The sequence below is a fragment of the Amblyomma mixtum genome, chromosome 5 (genome assembly GCF_055824585.1).
Source record: "Amblyomma mixtum isolate Tamu chromosome 5, ASM5582458v1, whole genome shotgun sequence".
NCBI lineage: Eukaryota > Metazoa > Arthropoda > Arachnida > Ixodida > Ixodidae > Amblyomma > Amblyomma mixtum.
The window spans coordinates 15,268,725-15,282,853 of NC_143016.1; the positions used below are offsets into that span (position 1 = coordinate 15,268,725).

At 50.1% G+C, this 14,129-nt stretch overlaps 1 protein-coding gene across 5 annotated transcripts in view; it reads left to right on the plus strand.

The window, feature by feature from the left end:
• Positions 1-14,129, plus strand: part of LOC149341362 (aquaporin-7-like) — a 68,485-nt gene that overhangs the window by 23,422 nt on the left and 30,934 nt on the right. The window lies entirely within an intron of this gene.

A 14,129-nucleotide genomic window follows, 5' to 3' on the forward strand; every position in this document is an offset into this window, starting at 1 on the left:
CTTGGCGGGACTGTGCGTTTTTTAATGTTCTGATAAAAAAAAAGAACCAAAGGAACTGCTGCCTTGGGATTTTTTCAGTTTTACTTTGCGGAAACTGCGAGCAAAAAACAAAAAGATAACATCCCAAAACCAGTTCACATGCAGTAGACGCGTACGCCTCCGCAGATTTCTTCCAAACCATCTGTCGCCGCTTGTGGCGGCAGTCTGGAGATGCCAGCATAACGGTACTCCATTGTCCCCGGAACTTGCCTTTGTTCCGAGCGCACATTCAATGAGAGTTTGTCCTATTGAGAGCCTGTCACGGAAATAGGCGCAGGTGCATCATCCGTAACCATGCCTCTCGCTTCGGCCTCTCCGTGCGATACTTCCTCATGTGACAGCTTTCAGTCAGGTGCGCGCCGCGAATACCCGACAGAAAAAAAAAATCTTTGTCCTTTATGCAAACATTATGATACGTGCACATTCACACTGAGAAAACATTGATCACTCTGCCCGACTCTCTCTGTATGAGGCCCTTACGCCTTGCAATCTTCTCTTTGTAGTTTTTGCAAAGCAATGCCTAGGCTGGAGTCGCTGTGATGCCTGTTCGCTGTCTCTATTAGCGACGTGCTATTCTCTCCGCGTGCTGAGGGACGTGCAGCTTACCAGAAATATCAAAGAAGAAGGACTCGGAGGTATACGGATGTTAGCGGGGATGGTGAACGAAATGTTTACATGCATATGTCGTGAAAAGAAAATTCACTCTCTCATAGCGGTTTATTCTGGTTCGAAACGTCTATGACAGCTGGTACGTGGAATGAGTCACAATTTAAACAGCTACATTGCAAGTATTTATCGTAAGGCGTACGCACAAACGACAAGAATAAGCATATAAAACCATACTAAAAACACATAAGGTGTGGGAAAGAGGAGACATGTCGGCGCATTGTCAGAGGAGAACACATCTTTTGATATGTGTTTCCAATATAATAGACATCAACAATCATAATTTCATTACCCCTCACACACTACGCACAAGCTCGCGTTTTGATAACAGGAAAATGATTCGTGAATATAGCCCCCTAAACGATACCTTTAAGTATTCATTTTTTCCGAGAACCATACGCTCTTGGAATAAATTACCTAGGAATATTGTCGACAGTCCCAGTGCGCAAGAGTTCGTTACAAACCTGAAAATGCTGGGGTGAAGTTGTACTTGTATTCTTGTATTGTTTCTTGTATATGTGTATTCTCGTATTCTTGTATTCTTGATTCTTGTACTTGTTTTTTTGTGTCCACTCCTGCTTGGAGTCAGGCGACTCTGCAGTATTCCCAAATAAATAAATAAAGATATGTCGACAAAAGTCAATGTCGACAAAAGCTAACTTAAAGCACGCTGCCAACAGTGAGAGTCCTACCGCAAAAGACCCTCTTCAAAGATTCAATGGCTGGGATGGTCGCAGGTTCGACTCCTGCATGACCGCAGAGACCGCATTTCTGCCAGGTACAAAGTGCGAGTACAGCAGTGCACCGAGACCTTGGCATGCTTTGCAAGATGAAGGATATACAACCCGAAGGCCTCCACTGTGACTATGGTCGAGCTGTCTAAGGCATCGGGATACGAAGCCGGTCTATTTGCGCTGGATCGAAATTCCCTCTCGACTGCTGCAGGGGCGCGCTTTTTTTTTATTCTGCTTTATACTGTGCGGACAGAAAATTTCGTCATGTTTCGAATACGTTCGGCCTCATGTTCGCCATGGTTTCCGAACGATATTCATCTGAATTGAATTTGCAAGGAATGGGAGCTAAAAGAATTTCACGAATCAAAATATTTATTCTTGAACGCGACTAAAGTGTTCCTTTTCAGTATTGCTCATACATCTACATATAGCTGTTCTCGCGCTCGTTGCAAATTCTCCAGGCTTCAGAAGGCTTAATATAGACACCCGCGCGACTGACCATGCGGACAGCGCAAGCTCCGTGAATGCACAGTGCCGATTAAGCACAGCAGCGGCGCAGGACACCGAAACGAGAAAGCATATACGCAGGTGGCCTGTGATTCCCCGCCAGACGATGAGGCGACGGACGCAATATTCGTCCAGCTCATAGCTTTGTCGCTCGCCGCGCTGACTCAAGGTTGGCGGCTCAAAGTGACCGTGAAATTTGGACGACCGCGATGTCGTCCTCCCACGCCATCACAAATACGAATAGAAGAGCTGTGTCCTCCTCTCCCAGCGCGTCGCATAATGAAACGCAACGCCGCGTCGCAGGCGCCTGAAAGACAAAGAGGAGAGGAACCATGAGGAAGATAAGAGAGAGGCAGCAACCAAGCAATAAATGAACAGGCGCGCCAGACGGGCATTAAATCACAAAGGCGGCGAGGATGCGACCGGCGTGCCTACGTTGCAGTCATGCTCCGTTGCTTCGTTCACTTCCTCCCTCTTAGTGCGGGAGGGGGGAGGGGGTAGGACCATCCGATTGTTGCGGCGCGGGCGGACACTCGTACTCGCTCGCATCGACTCTCGTTCACGGTGTCTCATTTTGCATGTTTACCCGGCCACCCTTTGTTTTAGAGAAGAAACGAAATAGCAACATTGTTTCCCATCCCGATGCGCATTTCACGAACAGGCTAACTATAGGCCAGGTTGAAAAGGATTCCGATTCGTTATTATCTGCCACCTCTCGGTGCCACGCGGTATTCCTCCAAAGTTTGATGCGTGTGTACCACGCACAAGGGCTTTCCCGGTAGTTGGGTCTGCTTACGTAAACTGGAAGGCGCGCAGAACTCGGAGCAATGGCGGGTGAGTCTTAGTACAGGTTACATGACGTTGCGCAGGCTAACCACATCGCGTAGAGAGTATGCAATGTTGATTTTGTGAAGCAACGAAAGTGGCGAAAGCCTTGCTGAGCAGTTCTCCTAAATGCCGCAACTAGAGTGGCAGTCAACTGACCTTGGACCATTCGGAGTGTACGGGATTTTGAAATGCGTGCCCGTAGCAAGATTCGCAACTGGTTAGGTGGCTGAAACTGGGCGAGCCTTGAAAGGATGCGTGTGTATTTCGTACTATAAAGCTGCGCTTGCTGATCTCGGTAATGTAAACGTGTGCAGTGAAATCCAGATGAAACTACATACCAGTTAAGCGCGTCCGTTAACGACGCTTTTTCTTGTTTGTATGTCGTTTCCTTCAGCACCTACACTATCCTGAGTTAGTGCTTATCAAGTGGCAAGGCATGCTACGTCAGTTTCAACGCCCCGAAGATACACGTGGGATATGGGAGACGCCGCAGTGGAGGGCTCTGGGTTAATTTCCACCATCCGCGGTTCCTTCACACTGACGTCGCGTAGCACATGTGGTCGTGTCTATATTTCGCCTCCACCTAAATGAGGTCGCCGCAGCAGGGACTCGACCCCGCAACCTTGGGATCAACTGATGGGCGATGTGCCCACTGAGACACAGCGGTGAGTAGTGCCTGTCACGAGTCAAACGGAAGATAGAAATGGCTCTTCAGCGATATCAAAACGCCACAGACGCCTAACAGGCCATCTCCCTCGAAAATAAGATCGACAGAGATAGTTTAAAAGTTGAGCGCACTCCGGAGCTACAAAAGCCTGCACTTAAAGTAGCGCATTTCGTGAGAATTTAGTTTTAAGCAGCGTGAATTCGGGGAACATTCTCTCGAGCCTCCAGGAATAGTTCGTGCTCGCCGACATCCTGTGGCCAGCTGTCGAGGAGACCAAGGGCGGAGCGAATGTGCGCCGACGGGAAACGTCCAATATGGTTCGCCGAAGGCGCCAATATTGGGAGCGAGAGACACTGCGCTGCAGCCTGGCCTGTGCCCGCCATCGGCAGACCATGAACTCAATCGCGGGCGCGGACCTCGTCGCCGCCGCGCGCCCAAAGGCCTTATAACCCGCACAACGCGTATACATGCACCCCGAACGGAGCGGGGTAGTAACAATTATAACGGCTGTGGTCGATCGACCTTCGCGCGAAGGGCGAGACTCGGCTGCCCGTTATTACTATCATTATTATTTGCTTCTTTCGCGTCACCACGTCATGCGGTTATGTGGTCGACGATGCCCGCGTGCATAGGTGCTTATGTATCCGAGCCGGTCGCGACGCCATCAAAGCGGCGCGCGCGCGTGCTCTTTTAACTATTCGCTCGTTTTTCAAGGCGTTGCGCGAGGCACGGAGCGCTGCGGTGGTCTACGCACACTGGCCGTTGTTAGCGAAGTACAGTGCGCGTGCGGTACAGTGCTTGACGTGAATGGCTTCTCCCCCCTCTCTAGAGCATATATGCATGCGGATTGCGGACACTGATGGACGGCCTGGCGGTCTGCGAAGGCGGATCTGTTTGCAGTGAGTCACGCGCTCCCGAGAGGCAGGGGCGAGCCGCAGCAGTGCGCGGGGCGGAACACCGTATACTGCGCGCGGAGATGCTTAATGGTGGTGGCAGAGGCGATAAAGAAAGCAGCTCCGGGGTGGCGTAGGCTGCTGGGTGTGTGCCTGGCGTCTGCGCGGAAAGGCAAAGAGTATACCTCTAATGGCACGAACAAAACTGAGCAGCTATCTCAGTCATTGCATGCTGGAACGATAGGCTATAAGAACTAAAAACTTAGCATGGTATGGATATGGCGTTCTGCTGCCAATGCTTACAGGTCTCAGAGTGTGTATCGACCTCCGATCAGAATTCCCTGTTTGCTGCAAGTTGATTCCACGTGTTACATTTTTTTTTTTTTTACCGCGGGAAATACCGACTCTGGCTATAGCCGTTCAACCACATCTTAAAATATCAAGCGAGGTCGAAAAAGTTTCAGCAAAGCGTTCGAGTGCTAACGAAATTGCAGCTGCGGGAGCTGACTCTGACTAAAAGCGCATATCAACAACGAAATGCCTTGTAGTTGACGCGCACTAAGGCAGATAATAGTCGTAACGGGGTGTCCATGCACATATTGCGCCTGGTCCACTTCATCCGCTGATTCCTCACTCGCATGTAGGTAGCATCCGGTAGACTGAAGCTCCGCTCTAGAACTCTAAAGGCTGCGCACTTTGAAACAAGCTTGGCGGAAATATCCTTTGTTCTTTCTTCAATGCTCCATATACAAGGTCCTAGGCGATTTCAACATAGCCATTACGAACGACGAAATGTCTACCTCACGCAGGTGTCTAATTCTTCGAGAGCGATTGCTCTTAAAGGGCGCTCAGTGGTTTTGAAACAAAAACCTAAAGGGAAACAGCATTGCAATCGTCAGTACAGCCGGCTGTGATGACACTAAAGACAGCGATTACTCAGGAACCGCACAGAGGCAGGCGGACCGACCCTTCGCTTCAGCGACGGCGAAATTTCAGCCGTCAACAACGGAATCGCTGTCGGGGCGGCGCGGCGTTAAAGCGTGAAGCGGCAGCCGATTTCACGCTTTTCGATAGAAGCGGGTCGCGAACAGCCTGCCTGCAGTCAACCGGCTCGATTGAGCACTCCCGTTCTCGCCGTCATCGCGCGCGACCCCCCTTCACACTCCCATTCATTCGCCCCCTCTCTCTCTCTCCACCTGCTTTGTTCCTCAAATCTGATTTCGCCTCATAAAGACGTAAAGGCGAACGCTCGCTCGCGCTTACTTCGTTACCGACGGGCGTCGCGCTATAACGCGACGCTCTTACACTCGGGGGAGGGGGATGAAAGAAAAGCGATTAGGGGACGCCCTGAAAAGGCTTCCCCGCGACGCGCCCTGACCCAAGGCGGCCGGCCGGCTGGAAAAGCGAATTCGGACAGCAGTGCGCCCTGGCGGTGATTGATGTTTCTAGGGCAAGGTCCTCTCTCGGCGATCGCTGAAGCCCCTTGAACTCCCGCCGGCTCCCGGTGAGGAAGCCGGGGAAGGAGAGGAGGGAATCTTTTCTCTCTTTCGTATTAATTTCTGCTTTATCGTATTCTACTTACTTCGACCGGCCGTATGCTTCTATTTGCTCTTGTTCGTCTTACCTGCACGCGTTTTTCTTTTGTCAGCTCTTTTGTTTCCTTGCGCAATTCGGCGTCCGTTTTTCTCGTTCGGCGCGACAATCGAGATTTGCATCTCGTTAGAGGGGGCAGAACCAGCACCGCAACCACTCCGGGATGGAACGGAACGCCGTTGCATTATCCGGGAGAGAACGAGAGTTTGCTGAATTGCGCCTACGCGTGTTCTTGTGTGTGCGTGCGAAGTATAAACAAATGCGCATAGCGCTTGTTTGAATGTGTGATACAAATCTGAAAAGGAAAAAAAAAAACACAGTCTTGTATGTATAATATGCCGTGAACCTAACCGAACAGCGCGACTTCGCAGGCCCAACGAAGCAGTAGATTTTTGTTTGCGCAAAACAAGAAAAAAAAAGTAAATGAAATAAACAAAGGAAACAAACCGTGCGGCTTTCTCAGGCTGTCAAGCCCACCCGGTGGACTTCATTAGGTGCAGAGGCAGCCGGCGACTGGAAACGTGATCAGCGCGCTGTCGGGGAACAACAACAAAAAAAAAAAAGAACGCTCGCGAATAGCAGAATGGAAGGTCGCCTCTCGAAGGCAGCCAAACGGGATTTGCGGGCCTTCGTGCGGAGGGTGCTGTAGGATCAGAAAGTCAAATGGCGTCCGCTCCACGCCCTAGCGAAGCGAAGAGTTCACGGGTGACAGGAGCGACGAACAAAAACCCAAGAAGCATTCTCACGGGCGCCGCGTGTCCGTGATGGGTGAGTCGTCGGGCCGGGGAAAGTTGCGACCGCTACAGTATAGAATGCGAGGTGTGGTTACGTGTAAGCAGACAAGCCATCTCACGCGATGCGGCTAACGAGCGAACAAAGCGCGGCACGCGAGTGCGAGAGGTGAGTCAGGTCACGCCCATTTCCGAAGTCGATAGCTCATGGAGCTCTTGCTGGCTCGCTAGAGGGAGCGCGTTGTATTCCCTCGACTCGAACTGTTTAACCTCTGCACCGTGTTTTGGTGGAAACAAATGCAAACCACGCCTTTAACCACACTAAGCGTGGTGGATCGTTTACTCGGTGTGGCTGTGTGCTATAAAGAACACTCGCGAAAAAGCCGTAGGAATGGCACCATGTCTACTAACATAGAAGCACATGTGCACCAGTGAAAGTGGGTGTGCGCGTTGAAAGCGATCAGGAATACTTACCTTGCTGTAACTACCCAAAATTAAAAAGAAATAAAAGCGCATAAAAGAAGACAGGACGAACGAGAAGACACGTACAAGGACAACATGTCCAGACTTATTCTCTTCTGTAGCTGCCCATGTACTTACCACGTATCTGTGTACGTGCGGACCGAAGACACTCCTCTAAATCTTCCACGTCCATTCTAACTCGCTCTGCTCTTATATTTAGCTCAGTTCAGTTAGTTTTATGTTCAGTTCAGTTCTCTTTAAAAAGCCAGGCAAATCAAGGCTCATTTTTTTTTTCTCATTAGGATCTTTGCTTTATAACGTAAGAGTATATAAGTATCTATAAAAGGAGAAAAGCGCATTCAGTGTCACTCGCAAGTCTCAATTTCCGGGTATCGACGCTCTTTAGAGGGATTAAAACGCTTATGTGATACGACCATGTGTACGGCAAAACAAATAACAATGCATCTTCTTAAATGTACGTTTCGCATCATTGATGCTAACGTTAAGGATTTGTTGTCGGTGGCCACCTGAGACAATCCAGCCCTCCCTGGAAAGCTAGTTTTTCAAACGATGCCCCTTTGAGGCTGACGTGGAAACTGAAGGCGTCGTGAGTTTCGGTGAACAAGCCCTATGATACAACGTGAAATCGCGCAGGAGCAGGAAAAAGTGTTCTACGCCGGGAACCCGCGCAGGAAACCCTCGCGCAGACACAAACTGCGCCGCGAAAAAAAAAAAAAAATGCCACGGCAGCCATACACAACGTAATGGGTGCGCGGCGCCGTGGTGGCACTTTTTATGTTTCGTCATTGTTCCTTACCCTCTCGCGCAAGATGGATCAGCAATTCAGCGAAAGCAGCAGGCTCGGCGGCCGCAGCTGGTCGCTCGCTCTCGGCGCGGAGCCGAGCAGCTGTGGGCGCCGCAGTCCGACGCGCCGAAGCTCGGGGCGAGCGCCACGAGGGCGGGCGTCGGGGCGCAAAGAACACGACTTATTGTTACTTTTTAGGGCCTGCAGAGCTGCGCTGCCCGCACGGAAAGCGGCACAAAGCATGAGGCTCTCTTTTAGGTTTCAACAAATGCCAGCTCGTAACAACCAAACGTCACGACGCGGGGCCGTATATGAAGAGAATAAATATAGGGCAAGAAGAAGCGTGCTCCAAGGCTCACTCTTTGAGCGGTACTGCCTTTGTTCAAGAGAGAAAAAAATGAGTTCGATAGCAGCAGGTCCTCTGGAGCCTTGGGTATCTCTCATAAATACGGGTATCGGGTATCTCTAGTAAATACGTATGACGCAACTTCAAACTGAATTATAACGTTTGTCTAACTGGGCTGACTCAGTTTAGCATGCACTCTAAACTGAAAGAAGAAAGAAGGGAGTATGTCTTCTAGCACACTCCCTTTTATAAAAAATTGGCAGTGGTTTAGCTCTTGTGAAACCTGGAGGATTGCGAAACCAACGACTAGAGAGAGGCGATGGAGAGCGCGCCAGCGGCGGCGGCCCCGGCACGCTAACTATGCGCCGCTACTGCGCACACGCAACTGGCGAACGCGACGGCGGCGGCGCGTCAGCTCAACACCCTCTAGGTGGTGTTGGCCAGCTGTGCGCCGTGTGACGTCACTGCTCCTCGCGCATGCGCAGTGTGGCCTTTCGTAAGCTCCGCGAAATGGCTCGGCGACTCGCATAGTGTTGCTTTCGCATCAAAAGAAGTGCGCTAGAGGACAGCTTACTCTCTTTTTGCTCCCACATAGGCGTATGCGTGGGTTGAGAGCGGTGGCAAGGCGACGGTGTCAAAGCTGCGGCGCTAAGTCTTGCGCATTATAGCTGTGCTTCTTGGGTGCAGGTGCGCACCGCCAGCAACTAAGCTTTCCTAGTTCTGTAGTCTTAGATGCACCCAATTTCGGAGACGGCGCTATTATGGGGACGGAAGAGACTTTTTGTGATGGTCCGGTTGGATCGTGGCTTGGCATAGAAGGCTTCTCTTTTTCCTGCGAGTGCAGAACAGGCGTGTTCTAGCGGGAATTATTGTGCCCCTTACTATCGGCATTCCTTGCATGATTCGTATTTTTTCTGCTGCGTGGTTACCAGTGGCACCGACATGCTGCAAAAGCAGGAACGATTCTATTGCTGAGCCAGCAATGAACAGATTCCAGACCTTCTGGGTTTCTCCACTGTGAATAGGCGCACGCCTAACTGCCGCTCTACCAGAAGCGGAGTGGACGTACTGACATCATGCATGAGGTTTGGTAATATAGTTTAATCTCATTATAACGAAGTTGAAGGGGCCCGGGGATTTATTCATTATATCCGTAGCTTCGTTATAGCCCGTGCTGACATAGCTTCCAAGGGGTATCGTTATTTCTTCGTTATATCCAGTATTTAGTTATAAACCATTTCGTTATAACGAGGTCCGACTGTATTTCCAAGTATCAATGGCAGAAATCAATCCGCAATTCTAACGAGAGTCGACCGCCCCAGATAATCATCAAACTGGTGGATTTCCTCAAACTCACAAGCGCTTATAGTACGCTCGTGCTCTCGCCCGCTGTTCGCTTCATTCGTGGTTGGCCCGTTCTACAGAGCACAGCAGAACATTTAGAGTTAGGCAGGCGCTCGTAAAGAAACTAGCATTAAGTGATGCTATCACCGAGGTACAACAGAAAGTCGGCAGAGCTGTGAACCACTTACGACGGCTTTAGAGAAAATGTACTGACTGCGAGAAGCTCCTGTGCTTTTTATTTTGCCATTTGCTTCACAGTGCGAGAGAGCCCGAGTAAGACGGGAATGTAGGACTTCCGCAAAGTGCAGAAAAGGTCTCACGCAGGCAGCAGTCGAGCCCTTTATGCGTTGCTCGACTTCATCGGCGCGTCACGCTAAGACATAGAGAAAAAAAGAAAGAAAACGGAAAATTACGCGATCTATATATACGAAAGAGCTTCCACCGATGGAGCGCCGACGTTAGTAGCCTAACATGCATTTATTTCAACTTTGGTCCGAGTAGCTCAATATTTAGCCCAGAAACTGATGCACAAGTATTTGAGGCTGCTACATATCAGCGCTTGGAAACACTGCACCTGCCATGTCGAGCTTCTGGGAACGCTAAGTGCTATAGCTTTTAATCATATCCTCAAAGCCTAGCGACGTGGTCAGCATGTAGATCCACTCAAAGCTCATGACCTAACAGCCATTGGCAGCTGTGAAATGAGAGTTTCCCGCTGCCAGACCAGCGATCTTAAGCGCCAGGGAGACGCCTTAGCGCGTGCAGTGATGATGCGGAGACGCCGTAAACGGGAACACGGCTGCTGTGGGGCGCGAACATCGCGCTCAGGTGTGCCATCAATCACAGCACTAGTCAGAGCCAGCAGTTCCTGCCTTCCGTCTCGGACCGCTAGGGCGTGCGTTGCGTGGATGCATGCCGATTTCTGGGCAAGTCGGCGGACCTTTTGAAGCGAGTATGGCGTCATCGAAGCAGGAAAGCAGTGGGCTGGCTTGCGATCTCAAGGCAGGGCGCAGCTGAGGCTAGTACTGCTGAAGGCAGTTAAGGCGGTAAGCAGACACTGATGAGCCGTGAATCATGCTACCGTCTATACTATCTCAGCTGCCTGCTATGGTATTCACGACGATTACACATGGAACATGTAGCCTAAAACTGATACAGTAACGGTTTGTCCACATTATGTCTATGTCTGTGCAAGAGTATTCAAGCTCTTAAAGATTTCATTACGCCAATAATTAGGTTTAGTTCCGACTTTTGTCGCTTTAGATCTGTGGGTCCACATTGACAATTGAGGACCCAGACATCGAATTGAATCGCAGCTCTGGCCCGCTGACAATACCTCGCGTGGCACACCGGACAAACCGTTCGCGGTGTGATTCGATGTCTCAGTCATACGACGTGCTGCCCGCAAACTCCAACTATAATCCTGTTCGTCGTCTACCTGCTGATCCACTATTAACAATGGCTGTGACCACTCAGAACTCGTATAAGAAGGCTCGTATGTAAGAGCAAATGTGTAATTTACGCGAAACACCAGCCTGCCAGTGATGTTAGCTACATTCGTACCGATCTCCGTCACGCGAAAGTATTGTTCGTAACGAAAGACGTTTTCTGCGAATCCTAAAAAAAAAATGAAGTAAAACGGAGACGCTGCAAGCCAGGTCGGATTGCGCTGCGATGGACAATTCTTCCGCGAGTACAGGAAATGGCAGAGCGAAAACACAGGAACGCACGTACCTGCAACGCGTAAGCATGCGGTTGATATGTGCGCGGAGATTATGTTGACGGCAACGAGTGCCCGCAAGATAAACAATCGTAGCATCTCTACGGCCTGCAGAATCGTGCCTCCGAGAAGCTTTTGGCAAGACGATCCCCGTTCTATCTACGCGCAGGCTATCTGTAGTATTCGCACCTTGTCAGTCCGAGTGCTGTTAAGGCGCGTCGCGCACACGGAAGCCTCGGGCAAAGCGTCGCTCTTTCTAAAAAACGCGATAAAAAAACCTCTAACATCGAGGAACAGTACCTGAGCAAATGGTGCTTTTTGGATGTCACTCAAGAAAGACGTGGTTTTTGGTACTCGCTTCTAACGCAGCTGCTCGTCACTCGTATCCACCCGTACTGTGTTCTCCTGTTGATTGTGCTGCTATAGCTCAGTCGCCATGCAACAAGGGTTTGCCGCTGAAGCGTCATATGTATCACACGTCTGGTCACAGAGACGTGTTCCTTTTATGATGTGAGGTCTTATGGCGTCTAATTCGTTCACTAAACTGTGAAAACCAGAACACGCGTATCTTTACAGCGCTTCACTTCATCAATAATGCGTTAACACGTTTTGGCGGGCTAGTTGGTTAAGCACCTTGAATAAATAGCGCGAACGAAGGCGAGCACAAAAGACAAGGAACAAAAGACAATAATGGCCGCCGCGGTGGCTCAGAGTTTATGGCGCTCGGCTGCTGACCCGAAAGACGCGGATTCGATCCCGGCCGCGGCGGTCGAATTTCGATGGAGGCGAAATTCTAGAGGCCCGTGTACTGTGCGATGTCAGCGCACGTTAAAGAACCCCAGGGGGTCGAAATTTCCGGAGCCCTTCTCTACGGCGTCCCTCATAGCCTGAGTCGCTTTGGGACGTTAAAGCCCACATAAACCGAACCAAACTATCATCAGTAATGGCGGATGGTGCGACTGTAACCCCATTGTAACCGCAGCCCGTTTGTATACATAGTGCTTCGAAAGAAAATCCCACTTTTTGCTTCACCGATGTTCCGCGCAGTTTTCATGTGATTCCGCCACCCTCATCACTTTGTCGCGACCTGCACACCCTGTATAGCAGTTGAGGAAAGTATAAACTTGATACCTCGCACGGTTGATGTTTACGCGCACCACACAAGCACGTAACACTGCTTACGTGCAGCTCTTACGGAGTCGTACACCTCTGTCATCTTCGTGTCCTCGTTCGCGCGTCTCAAACCGAGTGCTGCGACTCAGGCATTAAAATAAGCGGTTACGAAAAGTCAGCAATGTAAAAGGAGACAGCCTTGGCTGGCGCGTTTCGGCCTCGTCTGTCTTCGTTGTGTCCCACTGAGTGGAGTTGGTGTTGGCACGTTGCTCGCTGCCAAGTGTGAAACAGGAAGCTCCAATTGGGACGCGCCGCTTAGCTTCGCGTTCCCCGAGCGCCACGCGGGTGCACGGTGCAGGAGCCGGCGACGACACGTGCAATGCTTACGCTTTAACGCTTTGCTTCCTTTTGGTTTGTCGACAATTTGCCGTAATGAGATAATTGCATTTTCTTGGCTGCGCGTAACAATTAAAGAGCCATGCACAGAGTTCCTTAGTTAAGGACGCGCATTTGGCACATGCACAGAGCCCGCACGTTGTATTAAGCTCTTAAAAGAAACGGAAGAGCGAAAAGTGTTTATTTTTAGAGATACAGTTTAATCCTATGATACTCTCGGGGCAGCCATCCAAACAGAAGTCTGGCTGAGCTCCTTGTGTTAGCGTTCTCTGCTTTCTCTCTCTCGATCTGTGTCGAGGCGAAGAACACGTTTTAAAACACAGAAAGTGAGTGAGTGAGTGAGTGAGTGAGTGAGTGAGTGAGTGAGTGAGTGAGTGAGTGAGTGAGTGAGTGAGTGAGTGAGTGAGTGAGTGAGTGAGTGAGTGAGTGAGTGAGTGAGTGAGTTAGTGAGTGAGTGAGTGAGTGAGTGAGTGAGTGAGTGAGTGAGTGAGTGAGTGAGTGAGTGAGTGAGTGAGTGAGTGAGTGAGTGAGTGAGTGAGTTGGTGAGTGAGTGAGTGAGTGAGTGACAGTGAGTGAGTGAGTGAGTGAGTGACAGTGAGTGAGTGAGTGAGTGAGTGAGTTAGTGAGTGAGTGAGTGAGTGAGTGAGTTAGTGAGTGAGTGAGTGGGTGAGTTAGTGAGTGAGTGAGTGAGTGAGTGAGTGAGTTAGTGAGTGAGTGAGTGAGTGAGTTAGTGAGTGAGTGAGTTAGTGAGTGAGTTAGTGAGTGAGTTAGTGAGTGAGTGAGTGAGTGAGTGAGTTAGTGAGTTAGTGAGTGAGTGCGAGAACGCATAAATCAGTCACTGCAGCGCAAAGACTGTAAATTGTAAATTAATTGCCACCTGATAATGTTACCGGCTGGTACAACATGCGCGTTCCCACTCACCTTCAGACATTTAAGAGCATAGTCAGGCGTAACTGTATCGAAATAATATTTTTCGCGCAGCCCCCCACCCCTCCCGTAGAATTTTGTACCGATAGTACACAATCAATGAGTGTTTACAGTACGAGCATGATCTATGCGCACATTGTATATATTACGGGATAATATGTTTAAACCCCGCAATCTGCACCCATTACAATTTCCATGTACGAAAAATTTATCATCGGGTAGGCGTCTGATACCAGTCACAGATTTCAGCGGCTGTAGAAGTATGATCGTTAAAGGCAAGAAAAATACGCTTCTTTGAGGAGGGGGGGGGGGGGGGGGGGGGATACCGAGGTGAGCAGCAATTCAGAGACAACGTAAT